This window comes from Acomys minous, assembly GCF_964271855.1.
Source record: "Acomys minous genome assembly, chromosome: 13".
Lineage (NCBI taxonomy): Eukaryota > Metazoa > Chordata > Mammalia > Rodentia > Muridae > Acomys > Acomys minous.
The window spans coordinates 102,423,607-102,437,393 of NC_140495.1; the positions used below are offsets into that span (position 1 = coordinate 102,423,607).

At 45.1% G+C, this 13,787-nt stretch overlaps 1 protein-coding gene across 1 annotated transcript in view; it reads left to right on the forward strand.

The window, feature by feature from the left end:
- The first annotated feature begins 11,337 nt into the window (after positions 1–11,337).
- LOC311581114 (zinc finger protein 280B-like) overlaps positions 11,338–13,787 on the forward strand; it is a 12,676-nt gene continuing 10,226 nt past the window's right edge. Inside the window, exons 1-2 of the mRNA XM_084753137.1 lie at positions 11,338–11,485; positions 12,358–12,583. The gene's annotated coding sequence lies outside the window, so the exon portion shown is untranslated. The remainder of the gene's footprint in view (positions 11,486–12,357; positions 12,584–13,787) is intronic.

The window sequence follows — 13,787 nt, forward strand, 5'->3', positions numbered from 1 at the left end:
AGACAATGGCCATTCTCACAGAGATCTGCCTGTCTCTGCCTCCCAGAGTGCTGGGATTACAGGTGTGTGCCACTACGCCCGCCTGTCTTTGGTTGTCTTCTACGCACAGAAAGGTGCTTATCACACTAAAAATAGCTCTGTCTAATCTATATATCTAACATTCTGGACAGAGAAAAGAATGTTTACACTTTTAAACCCAAAGCCATAGCTTTTGCTATGACTAGAAGGCATGAGTTTACTCCGGCTATTTTACAGACATCTATTAGCTGCTTTCTTTACAATGTAGAGTTTAGTACAGACTACCAACAGTGGTAATGCTAATATATCTAAAACAATGATCTCCTTTTGTAAACTGAAAAATTCATGTAAGCTTCAAAAAATCAAGGGAGTCATAAAACTTGGACCCACCACTCACGGGTCAAATGGACTCCAGAGAACTACTTCTGTCAGTCAACAGCCTACGTTTCCCCACCTGCCTCTTTGTGAGGGTGGGAACTCTATCCCCTGGTCTTGGGACTCCTCTCCTCCCCTAACTTTCAGGACCAGGGCCTGTAAGATTTCCTTTAAGTTTCTAAACTTTAACCTCTATCTCCAGTCTACATCTGGCCCATCAGCTTTCCACCGGGAAAGGCACCATCCAGGAATGAGCTACAAAGTGACCCCAAAGCAATCTACAGCATGATAGCCTCAGGTAAATCTGAGTCCAGAGTCCAGAAAACCCTGGACTTGCTGAAATCTGATTGAACCCGTCCAGCCTATTGATTGCTTTGTCTCTTCAGCTGGGTCATTGAACCAGATGCTTCTGATGAATAAACTGTTGCCTGAATTCCCCTCCTGGCCTTTGATTAGCATTCCAGCCTTCCCAGGCCTTGACAATGACATCCTAATTTCAGCAGAGAGCAGTTACAGGACAGAGTATGTTACCCCTTATCCTCAACAAAAGGCTGGAATGTTAGATTCAAAGAAAACTCTCTGGCAAAGGGGACAAAGTGGCTACCTATAGTACCTGGTGGCATACCAGGAAAGGTACCTGTTAAAACCAAATAGACCCAGATCTATCAAGGGGTTGATTCATTAGCTGAAACAGTACTACAGTATGACAGGGCATTTGATCTGCCCTACGTGAAACAAGGATGTTGTCATGTAACTTTAAGAAAAAATTGTTGTTGCTATGTAACCCACTAGGGAATCATTAGAGGTAATTTGGCTGTACTTTGAAAAAAATTGCAGTGGGGAAAAGGACCCGAAAATAAATGGCTAGTTCCATTCTCATAGTAACACCGATCTCTGCCATCTCGGAGCCTTTGGCCCTTCTGTTTCTGCTAACTACTGCCAGCCCTTTCATCATTAATGCCTGACCTAGATACATAAATTACAACCTGGCTGCCATTAAGCTGATGGTTATTAGATCCCAAAATGAACAGGTGCCAACCTCAGAGTCAACGATTTGACTCCGGATACAGCTCAAGGGGAAAGGGAGGTGATGACTAAAGTTATGTTTTAAGCTAAAATTGCCATGCTTAAGAGATCCATAAAGGGGCTGGAGAGATGGCTCAGTGGTTAACAAGCACCGGCTGCTCTTCCAGAGGTCCTGAGTTCAATTCCTAGCAATCACACGGTGGCTAAGCAACCATCTGTAATATGATCTGATGCCCTCGACTAACGCTCGGGAGGAAAATTTTCCTGTAATAGGGACAAAACACAAGACACAAAGAAGGGGGCAAGTCTGCATTCTGATCAAATCCCATTTATTGAGAATTTTCACAGAGTTTATATAGGCACAGAGGCATGGGTATTTGCGTAAGCAAGGGTTGCTATGGATACCTAACTCTGGAATGCTCCACCAGGTATCTACCTATACAGCTGCTATAATTGCAGAGAGAGAAATTCCAGGAAAGTCGTGAAGGATCTGGTTAGTCAGGAAAAAGCTCCCGGAACTGCTGCTTGCAGGCAGCTGGCTTTAATCTGATCTTATCAGTAGTCCCACTGGAAAAGGAGTAGCTCGGGGGTCTAGAATGACCAGCCCCCACAATAAATCACAACAGGTGTCTAACTGCTGACCTACAACAAGGTCAGCTGGTTTCTGGTGAATGGCAGACTGCTGGAGAAATAGGAACCTAGGTTCTGACAAGATGGCTGAACATTGGCCATACAGCCAGTGCCCTACACAGATCTAGCCAATGGACAGGACATTCTCCACAGTTGAGTGGAGAGTGGGGTCTGACTTTCACACGAACTCTGGTGCCCCATATTTGACCACGTCCCTTGGATGGGGAGACCTGGTGGCACTCAGAGGAAGGATAGCAGGCTATCAAGAAGAGACTTGATACCCTATGAGCATATACAGGGGGAGGAGGTCCCCCTTAGTCACAGTCATAGGGGAGGGGAGTAAGGGGAAAATGGGAGGGAGGGAGGAATGGGAGGATACAAGGGATGGGATAACCATTGAAATGTAATAAAAATAAATTAATAAAATATATTTTAAAAAAAGAAAAAAAAAGGAAATTGAGCTTACACCTGATATTAGTATTTTGCTTGTTTTTGGAACCCTGGAAACATTTTGGTTTTTGTTTTGTCTCAGTTTTCGTTGTCTTTGAAATATTTTGATTTATTATCATTTTGTCTCCTGTTTCTCCCAGTGATCTTGCCAAGCCTTTAGCTTAGGGATTTTATAGATGGACAGTGACAAAGACTCTGAAAATAAGAGGCCCTTGTTCTTTCTCACTCACCAGTGCAGGGGAGTCAGAGGAACACCCCACGTGTGCAACAGCAGCCTCTCACAGAAACCAACAAACATATCCTGTTCGTAGCTCAGAAGGAACTGCAGTGACTCCCTTGGGAAGACACACATGAGGGACCAGCTCACCACATGTCTTACGCAAACATGAGGGATAACCAGGGACCCAGGATGAACAGCTGAGAAAGTAAATCCCCAAAACAGTGCATAAAACTAACCCAAAACACACATTCCCTAGCTAGCACAGACAGGCGACTTTTCTGGACAAAAGACAAACAACTACAACTGTATGCATAGGAAACAAAGTTGCCCAAAGGAGGAAATGTTCCGGGAGAAACCAACCATGGGTTGGGAAAAACAAACAAACAAACAAACAAACCGGGAGACATAAGACACCTCCAAACTTGTTTAACTTGCATACTTAACAAAGCCCCGAGGCAATAACGTTTGCTTTTTTTTTTTAATTCACAAACTGACAGTTTGCTTTAATTAAAATATCTGTGAACAATGACAAACACAAACTGATAAAATTGGTAATGCATAACACAGAGCTCTTCAGAAAATTACATGTGAGTTAAATTGGATGGTAAACTAAAAAAAAGAAAAAAGTTAATTTTAGAGTTTATCAACTAAAAGTAAGGTCTAAAGTATCTCCTGACTCTCCTTTGACCTTGCTTTATCTCTGGTTTTTAGCTTCCTTGAGCAGGTTTTTGGGGTGTTTTTTTGTTTTTTGTTCATTTGTTTGTTTGTTTTTTTTTTTCTTTTGATTGTGCTTAAGGTGAACTTCTTGAAGCCTGGAATGTTGAACCCTGCTTCTTGACATAGCTGCTACCATTTCTATATTCAGCTTCCATTTTCTTTAGAAGGTGAAATTAAGTTCATAAAATTTTAAACTTTTCAACTCCGCTTCCTAGAAGCAGTTACTCATAGCTGACACTAACAGTCCCTGACGGAGGGTCAAGTTAACCTACACTAGATGATTCGATGGTGTCATAATCCACACTTTGCTATTTACACACTTGGCCAGCCTCTGGCTGCACTCTTGCTATCTCCACACTTGGTTACACTTTGGATGTACTCTAAAGCACTGCGCCTCACTTACCTCACCTAGGATCAATCAAACCAAAGGTCAATTAGAACTGTTTGTTCATAGTAAAATAACTGGGGTCAGTGCTGGCCACCCTGGTCCACCGTCTGCTCCCCCCCCCACATGAGCTAATTTTTGCCTTTATTAAACTGACTCTGGACAACAGATCGATGTCACAGGTAGATCCTGAGTCCTGTCTATGGCCCTGATTACAAACAGCCTTGTTTTGGGGATGTGCGCTCCCTCAATAAAACATCCACATCTGGCTGAGACTTCCATCATTGATTAAGGTCTGGCAGCTGTCAGGGATCCCTCCAGGTTTTCAGTGTTGCCTTGGGTCAGCCCACCTCATGGATGGAGAAACCAGCTGATTTTAAACCTCTTAGATGTAAGACAGGTGTTGTTACTATTTCAAAATAATTTAATAAATTGTGTGTGTGTGTGTGTGTGTGTGTGTGTGTGTGTGTGTGTGTATGTATGTGGGTGGGTGTGGTGGGGTATTCACTACTCAGACATGAATTTAAGTAAATAAAAAAGTCTATTAGTTAGCCAGCAACTACACTGGGTGCTAGGAATTCCTGGGTAACCCTAAGCCTTTCTCAGGGTGAATTTTTATGCGTAAGAACCATATTCTGGGTGGACACATTTCAGTTAACAAGAACAGTTAACCAGAGTGGAACTACCGAAGCCAAAAACCAAGGTTAATACAACACTTTCTTTTCTTTCTTTCTTCTTTCTTTCTTTTTTTTTTTTTTGGGTTTTCGAGACAAGGTTTCTCTGTGTAGCCTTGGCTGTCCTTGACTCCCTTTGTAGACCAGGCTGGCCTCAAATTCACAGCGATCCGCCTGCCTCTGCCTCCTGAGTCCTGGGATTAAAGGCGTGTGCTGCCTTGACAGACTATGGACTTTGATGGATTAGGTCTTTGTCTTCATCTGGCAGATGGGGCTGTCTGTGTGCTGAGTTTGACGGCCTGAATGGTACCTCCATCATGGAGTCAGCTGTGTTACTACGGTCTGGGACCCTGTCACCCACAGTCATTCCACCAGTTCAGTTCTGTTTCCCTCTAAAGAGCACTGACTTAGTTGGCAGATTTTTTATTTTTCTTCTATGAATCAAAGTTGCCAGAAAAACAGCCACACCTCTGTGAAAGATCCTACAAGGCTGACTGACTGATTAGAAAGTCTGTGATTGTGGAAAGCTGGGTTGTTACTGAATGGGAAAAAAAAAAAAAGGAAAAGAAAGGACCAGACATGAGGAGAACATTTATTATAGATATGTGGGAGAGCATAGCCGTCATAATATTAACTTCTTGAAGATGAACCACCCCTTATTTGGACTTCTCTTTCTAAATTAATAGGGATGAGCGTTTTGTTTGTTTGTTTGTTTGTTTGTTTTTGTTAGAAAACATAAGCTATAAGTCACAACATGATGTTTTGGGACTTGCCTTTGTTTCCTCCCCATTTGTGATAACATGATGCTGGCGCAGGATTAGGAAGAAGATGACAGTGTTAGGGATTTGGTGTGGCCGTCTCTCAAATACACACGCAGGACACCTGAGTCACCACTGAAGTTCATCATGTAATTATCTAAGCATTTTTATCCACACAGAAGCAGGGTACCAAGGGCGCTGGGCAGATTGGGTGTGGGATCGTCTTGCCGACCCCGTCTTGGCTTAGGCACTGTTGACATGTTTAGGCTGGATGATTTCTCGTGGGAAGAAATTGTCCTGTGCTTTATAGAGTCCCTCGCCTTCTGCCCACTAGTTGCTAGCGCGACAAATGACAAGATGATCAAAATTGCCTCCAGACATTTTTACTATCTCCCTCCTGGTGTAGGGGTGTGGGTGGAGGAGCGGGGGTAGGGTGCAGGGGTGGGGGTGGGGGTGGGGGTGGACGGAGGGCAAAATTGAGACTAACAAGACAAGCTTCAGCCTCAATCCCATTCATGGTTTCTGTTTCTTCTGAATGAAAATGTTGAGAAACGTAAAAGTCCATATGGATGGAGCTCTGCGACTGTAACGTGGGATGGTGCTGTTACTGTAACGTGGTGTGGAGCCAGTAAGCTGTATGACCAGGGGAGCCAGTCCAGAGCAAGAGTGAGGTCGAGATGTGCCCTGGCCCGCCGGGGTTCGACTAACGCTCGGGAGCAGAATTTTCCTGTATAGGGACAGAGCACAAGACACGAAGAAGGGGGCAAGTCCGCATTCTGACCAAACCCCGTTTATTGAAAAATTTCACAGAGTTTATATAGGCACAGAGGCATGGGTATTTGCGTAAGCAAGGGTTGCTATGGGTACCTAACTCTGGAATGCTCCAGCAGGTAGGTATCTACCTTTACAGCTGCTATATAATTGCAGAGAGAGAAATTCCAGGAAAGTTGTGAAGGATCTGGTTAGTCAGGGAAAAGTTCCCAGAACTGCTGCTCGCAGGCAGTTGGCCTTTAATCTGATCTTATCACTAGTCTTACCGGAAAAGGGGTAGCTCGGGGGTCTGGAATGACCAGCCCCCACAATAAACCACAGCAGGTGTCTAACTACCGACCCACGACAAGGTCAGCTGGTTTCTGGTGAATGGCAGACTGCTGGAGAAACAGGAACCTAGGCTCTGACAAGATGGCTGAACATTGGCCATGTAGCCTGTCCCCTACAGAGATGTGTCCAAACCCTGAAAATCTTGTCCTGAGACAGGCAGGGGTAGAACCGCTTCCTCTGTGTTCTGGGCCTGCGTGTCCTGGTGCACGTAGCCTTTAGGAGCCCCACCTCTGCCACCTGTGAGGTAGCCATGTAGCCTGCTGGCCAAATTCCAGCTAGCACCTTGAGTTCCTCTCATGCAAATTAAGCACTCCCAGCACCTCAGTCCCCAACCAATGATGTACACCCCCCCAAACCCTATCCATTCCCCACGTGGTAGGTTTATATAGTCCCTATTCACCCCCAATAAAGAGCTGTTTCTCCTGCACTCAGTACCACCCGAGATCCTGCCTAACCCACCTGTCCCAGCTAAGTTTCGTTTCCTCCAGTCCAGCCAGGTGGCACAAGAGTGCCAGGCCTCCCCAAAGAGAAAAGCAGACCGCAGGGCAGGGATGTGGCTCATTCTCTTGAATTCCTCTGAAATGGATGCTCAAAGTAAGGTGCAGTCCTGATTTCAGTACTCTTTCAAATTGTACCACTGTCTAAGTGCCCCGGGAAGATAGTATAATCTGGGCCACACACTGTGCACAGAGCCTGAAAAGGACAGAAGGAATGACTTTCTCCTGTCACAGGAAGTAGCACTAGCTCTTCCTCGGGCGAAGGCACACATACGTGTTCTTGTAGAATCTGGAAAGATGACGTGAAGTGGCTACTGGTGTTTCTGAAGCTCCCAGGCTAATTCTAAAGTACAGTAGGGAAGATCCACACTCTAAAAGCTGTCCCATTAGAGGTTTCACAATTATACTTATTTTACAAAAATCATTAGCAGTTATCTTTGCTGGAACCACAGGGTGTCGATTTTAGGTGTTTCTTGAGGACACCTGAATCCATTGATACTTTAGTTTCTTATATAAAGTTGTACAGTGGTTGAATTCTATTAAATCCTCACAATTCTTTTTTTTTTAAAGCTTTATTTATTTATCATGTGTACAGTGCTCTGCCTCAGAACAGGGCATCAGATCTCATTACAGATGGTTGGGAGCCACCATGTGGTTGCTGGGAATTGAACTCAGGACCTCTGGATAAGCATCCAGTGCTCTTAACCTCTGAGCCATCTCTCCAGCCCCCTCACAATTCTTTATATCTTAAATTTCTCTAGATTACTTATATCTAATTTATATTTCTTTAAAATAGTTCTTATTTTTTTATTTCCTCTTATTTTTATGTGCATGAGTGTTTGCCTGCATATGAACCATGTACATGCCTGGTGCCCCAGGAAGGCAGAAGAAGGTGTCAGATATCCTAGGACTAGAATTTCAGATGTTTTATAAGCCTTCATATGGGTGGTGGGAACAGAAACTGGGTACTCTTCAAGACAGGCAAGTGTCTTGAAATGACTGAGCAGCCATTTTTCCAGCCCCTTAATTTGGATTTCTAGTTGCATATGCATGTATTGAACGTGCAGAAATGTCTTCCTCATTGCTTTTATTCTAAACAATGCATTTTGACAACTATAGCATTTATATTGCATTGAGTACTGGAAGAAAGAAGAGGCTAAGTAGCTGATTGGTCAGCTAATTAGTCTAACAAGTTGGTGAACTCTGGGTTCAGTGACAGGCCTTGTCTCAAACACTGAGGCTGAGAAATTGTTGCCTTTAAACAAAATCCCAAACGATCTATTTTCCTAATAAAGACTCAGGAGCTAGATGCAGGGTGAAAGCCCACTAGCTCAGAGAGACAGAGAAAAGCCCCTGCTGACCTTCCCACTCAGCCAGCATTCCAGAAGGTAAAAAGCCCCTGCTGCTGCTCCACGCTCCTAAAAACCCTTCAAACCGGGTGTGGTGGGGCACACACCTTTAATACCAGCACTCAGGAGGCAGAGGCAGGCAGAGCGGCCTATAAACCTAGGCAACCAGAGCTGCTGTACAGAGAAACCCTGTCTGGAAAACCAAACCAAACAAACCAAAAACAAACAAACAAACAAACATAAACTTCAAACCCAAAAAGCAACAACAAAAACCCAATAGAACAACAGAAACTTTTCAAACTTTCTTTTTCTGTTTTTTGTTTTGTTTTTCCACACAGGTTTTCTCTTGTAGTCCTGGCTATCCTGGACTGCTTTGTAGAGCAGACTTACAGTGATCCGCCTACGTCTGCCTCTCCAGTGCTGGGATTATAGACATGTGCCACCATGCCTGGCTAAATGTCCCTCCTTTCTACTTCCTGTGCGTCTCTTTATCTGTCCTCCAGACTTTCTCTCACTCTTTATTGTTATTTCCTGTGTTCACTCCCTGTCAACTAGTTAACTTTATTTAGATCTTTTTTTACAGAAAGCTCTTGGAGATAAAAGGTGCGTGCTAGGGCTGAGTCACACACCACAAACAAACAAAACTCAGGCTTTTCCAGTTCACAATCTCTGGGTTCACAATGTGATCAAATATCCTGTAATAAGAAATTGGTTATCCAATAGCAAATGGTCAGCTATACAGACTGAGCTGGTTATAGTTAGGAATATATATACATATACATATATGCATGTAGGCACAGTTAAATGGGGCTGGAGAGATGGCTCAGAGGTTAAGAGCACTGTCTGCTCTTCCACAGGTCCCGAGTTCAATTCCTAGCAACCACCTGGTGGCTCACAACCATCTATAGTGACAGCTGGTGCCTTCTTCTGGCCTGCAGGCAGAACACTGTATACATAATAAAATAAATACATCTTAAGAAAAACCAGTTAATGGAAAAAAAAGCCATGGATTTGAAAAAGAACAAGGAAGTATATGAGAGGATTTGGAGGGAGGAAAAAGAAGGGAGAAATGACTTAATTATATTTTAATCTCAAAAATAAAATTAAAAATATACACTAACAAGAGAGAAAAAATAAGCAGGGCATAGTGGCACACCTCTTTAATCTCAGCATTCAGGAGGCAGAGGCAGGCAGAGCTCTGTGAGTTCAAGACCAGCCTGGTCTACATAGTGAGTTTCAGACCAGCCAGATCTATATAGTGAGACCTCAAAAAACAAACAAATAAAAACAAAAACAAAACTCAAAAGAAAAAAAAAAAGAAAAAAAGGTATAGTATGACTAAGGAAGATACTGACCTCTGGTCTTCACATGCATGCATATGTGCACACACATAGACACATATATGTCATACACACATACGCACGTTAGTAGCGGCAAATAAAACTGAGAGTGCACAGATGTTTTAGGGTTTCCATTGCTGTGAGGAGATGCCATGGCTGCAGCAATTCTTTTAAAGGAAAACGATTCATTGGGGCTGCCTTACCTTTTCAGAAGTTTAGTCCGTTATCATCACGGCAGGAAGCTTGGCAGCGTACAAGCAGGCAGACATGGTGCTGGAGAGAGAGCTGAGAGTTCTAATCCTGAATCCACCCACAGGCAGCAGAAGTGAAGACTGAAACACGAGGCTTAGACTTGAGCTTATAAAACCTCAAATCCTGGCCTCCACAGTGACGCACTTCCTCCAACAAGGCCACACCTATCCCGACAAGGCCACATCTCGTCCTTACAGGCCAAGCATTCCAACACAGGACACTATTGGGATTATTTCTATTCAAACCACCATAGCAAACTTTTCTTTTTGAAAAAAAAAAAAGAATTACTTATTGTTGTATGCATTGATGTGTGCATGCATGAACCTGTGAGTGTATGAAAGTGTGTGTGTGTTTATGAATGCTATGGGACACGTGTGGAGGGCAGAGGAAAACTTTATATAAAAAATATATTTTTTTAAAATTTTGAACCGGTGTCTCTCTGTGTAGCCTTGGCTGGCCTGGAGCTCTCTAAGTAGACCAGGCTGCCTTTGAACCCAGAGCTCTGCCTCCTGTAACCTCCCGAGTGATGGGATTAAAAGTACACACCACCACCACACCTGACAGACAATTTTCGAAGATTGGTTTCTGTTTCTACTGTGAGATCTAGGCATAGAACTTAGGTTGTCAGGTCATGGGGCACGTACTTTGACCTACTGAGCCATCCCTGGCCCAAACTTTTAAAGGGCCAGAAAATAAAAAGGTCTCTGGTAGTTAATAAAATTCCCTGTTGTAGTAAGAAAACAAGCATAGGCAATAAGGTGTGTTCTAAAACTGAATATTAAAGTTTGAATTTCATATACTCTTTTTTTCATGCTACGAAAAAGACATTTAGCCAACCAACAGCCCGGTACATCTGTTTTGAGTTTGCTTCCAGTTGGATAAAAACAGTGGCAGCTGGAGCTGGATTGGTCCCAGAGGCGGCTTTAAGGGGATTCATTTCAAACTCAGTAGCTTGGTCATTCGCTAAGTGTCAGAGCCGGCAGTGTGCGTACGCAAAAGGTACACAACTGAGGAGGCAAACCACTTCCTAAAGAGATCCACCTTTGGCCCTGGCTAAATTACACTTTTTCTTTATCTCTTATCCACCCCGACTCCTGCTTGTCTTTTTTTTTTCTTTCTTTCTTTCTTTTTCCCCAAGACAGGGTTTTTCTGTGTAGCCTTGGCTGTCCCTGGACTCGCTTTGGAGACCAGGCTGGCTTCAAACTCACAGAAATCTGCCTACCCCTGAGTGCTGGGATTAAAGGCGTGAACCACCATGCCCAGCTCTCCAGCTTGTTTTTTTTGAGACAGGCTCTCATTATGCAGCCATGCCTAACGTGCAATCCTCCTGCCTCAGCCCCCTGAGTGCCATGAATGGATGAGAGGCCCAGCTTTGGTTTTCAGATCTGGCAGGTCCCAGATCTCAGAGGTGTCATCACCCATCACCGCCTTGTCCACTCCGCCCGCGGTAGCCACTAGGGGTGCCAGAGACCAGAGAACGCTCCCAGGGGGCCTTGGGACCAATCAGAACGGCGCTCCGTGCGACTGACCTCGCGTCCACCCTTGGCAGCCAATCACAGGTCGCCGTGGGCCAGTCCGAGGCGGCTGGGGTTTTGCCGTTGGAGCGGCGGGCCCGGGTGGCAGTGGTGCGGGGCTTCCCGCGCAGCGCCTCGCGGGCCGAGGCGTCCCGGGAGGGTCAGGCAAGCCGGAGGAGGTAAGGACGAGGGTGTGGCGCTGGTGACCTCGGCCGGGGACCACCGGGAGGGGCGGACGCCGGGTGAGGGCCTTCTGCGTGCCCCGGGGAAGGAAGCGTAGGTAGGCCGGGCGCCGCGGGAGCCCTCCTGGCAGCTTCCCCGGCGCACACGTGCGTTTCCCCCCTCCCACAAGCTCCGCATCCTAGGGCTGGGCCTGCTCCCTCCCCGCAATCTCGTGCCCCATCGCGGACCGCCCCTGTGGCGCTTACCGCACCCTCAGTCCTGAAGGCAGGAGACCTGCTCCGGGGCTCGGTGGCACCCTTCTCTAATCTCTGCCACTTAGGGAGGCGGATGCAAGGACCTCGTAGACCGATTCAAAAAAAGTTGCTAAGTAAGTAAACAGACTGAAAGCCGGTTTTGTAAATCGGGAGGTCCGCAGGCCCTTATTTGCCTTTTCCCCACATAACAACATCTTGTGTATTTTGTAGACTCCGTGCCTCCTTGAACCCCAGTGCAGCTTGAGGCGGGGGGGGGGGGGGGGGGCCCTCTCCTAGCGCTGCTGGGGTGGTTTTGTTACTTTGTTCACTGAGGTGTGGTGTATTGGATGGTAAGCATGTAAGATGGTTGAAAGAATGCTTGCCTAGGAAGGACAAAGCCCCCTGACCTGAATCCCTGTGCTTCACAAACCGGATGTGATGGCCTCACACCCAGTAAGTTTAAGCCAGGTAAAAAGTAAGGTAGGTGGAGACCCGAGGACCATAACATGTTTTGTTATCAAAGCAAATGCAACAGAGTAAGAATGCAAGCTGGTTGGGAGTGAAGTAGGGTAAAATCTTTTTAACATGTGAAATGTAACTAAATCTTAAGAGTTTGGTTTTTCTGTTTACCTCAGGGATGTGACTTCCAACTCCAGGACTCTCTGGAGTTAATCCAAAGTTACAGTGTGAGCCGGGCGTGATGGCGCACGCCTTTAATCCCAGCACTCGGCAGACAGAGACAGGAGCATCGCTGTGAGTTTGAGGCCAGCCTGGTCTACAAAGTGAGTCTAGGATAGCCAAGGCTACACAGAGAAACCCTGTCTCGGAAAAAAAAAAAAAGAGTTACAGTGTGTAAGTGAGGTAAGACGAAGGTCTATTTTCCTTCATTTCCTGTCTTCTGTTTGCTTCTATGATAAAATTAAACATTACCAGGGGTGGTTGTGGTGACTGCGGCAGCGACGTAGATCTTCAGTTCTAGCACTTGGGAGGCAGAGGCAGGAAGATAAATCTCTTCGAATTCAAGGCCAGCCTGGTCTACAGAATGAATTCCAGAACAGCCAGAGAGCTACATAATGAGACCCTTGTCTTGGAAAACAATCAGACAAAATTACTTTTTAGAATTTCTGAAGGGAATCTGAATGGGTATGATAAATTCAGGCCATGCTTTGATATAAGTAATTCTGGAACCTTCTAAGTTGCCTCCTCAAATAGGAAAAAGTGGTGGTTGATAAAGCTTTTTTTTTTTTCTCCTTTTTAAATCATAGTAGGAGGCACAAAAGAATTAATACATACATCTTAAGATTCGGCAAAATTTCCAGGTGTGGTTGTGCACGCCTTTAATCCCAGCACTTGGGAAGCAGAGGCAGGCAGATCTCTGTGAGATTGAGGCCAGCCTGGTCGACAGAGTGAGTCCAGGACAGCCAGAGCTCTGTTAAACAGAGAAATCCTATCTTGAAAAACAGACAAACATCCAGCACCCGGGCAGATCACTGTGAGTTCGAGGACAGCCTAGTCTACAAAAAAGAGTCTAGGACAGCCAAGGCTACACAGAGAGACCCTGTCTCGAAAACCAAAACCAAACCAAAACCAAACCAAAAACAAAAAACAAGAAACAAAAAAACAAAGAAATAAAAAAAACAAAACAAAACAAAAAACCCCAACAACAGAGATTCTGCTAATTCAGTAAAGTGTTAAGTTGGATTAGTCCTACCCCATTTTTTGTTTCTGAGAAAGGATCTTGTCTAGTTCTGGGTGGTTTTTGTAGCTGAGAATTTCCTTGAACCCCAGATTCGACTGCGTCCCCATTCCAAGTGCTGTGGTACAGGTATGTACAAGCCTTGTCTCTGGAATATTTATTTTTTTACCCCAGGGATTCTAAGCCGCCTTATTACTTAGTGTCAGCTGGCTGCATCAGGAAGTGACAGCAGGGAGCAATTTTTTTTTTTTTAATTTTTGAGACACGGTTTCTCTGTGTAGCCTTGACTGTCCTGGACTCCCTTTGTAGACCAGGCTGGCCTCGAACTCACAACGATCCGCCTGCCTCTGCCTCCCGAGTGCTGGGATT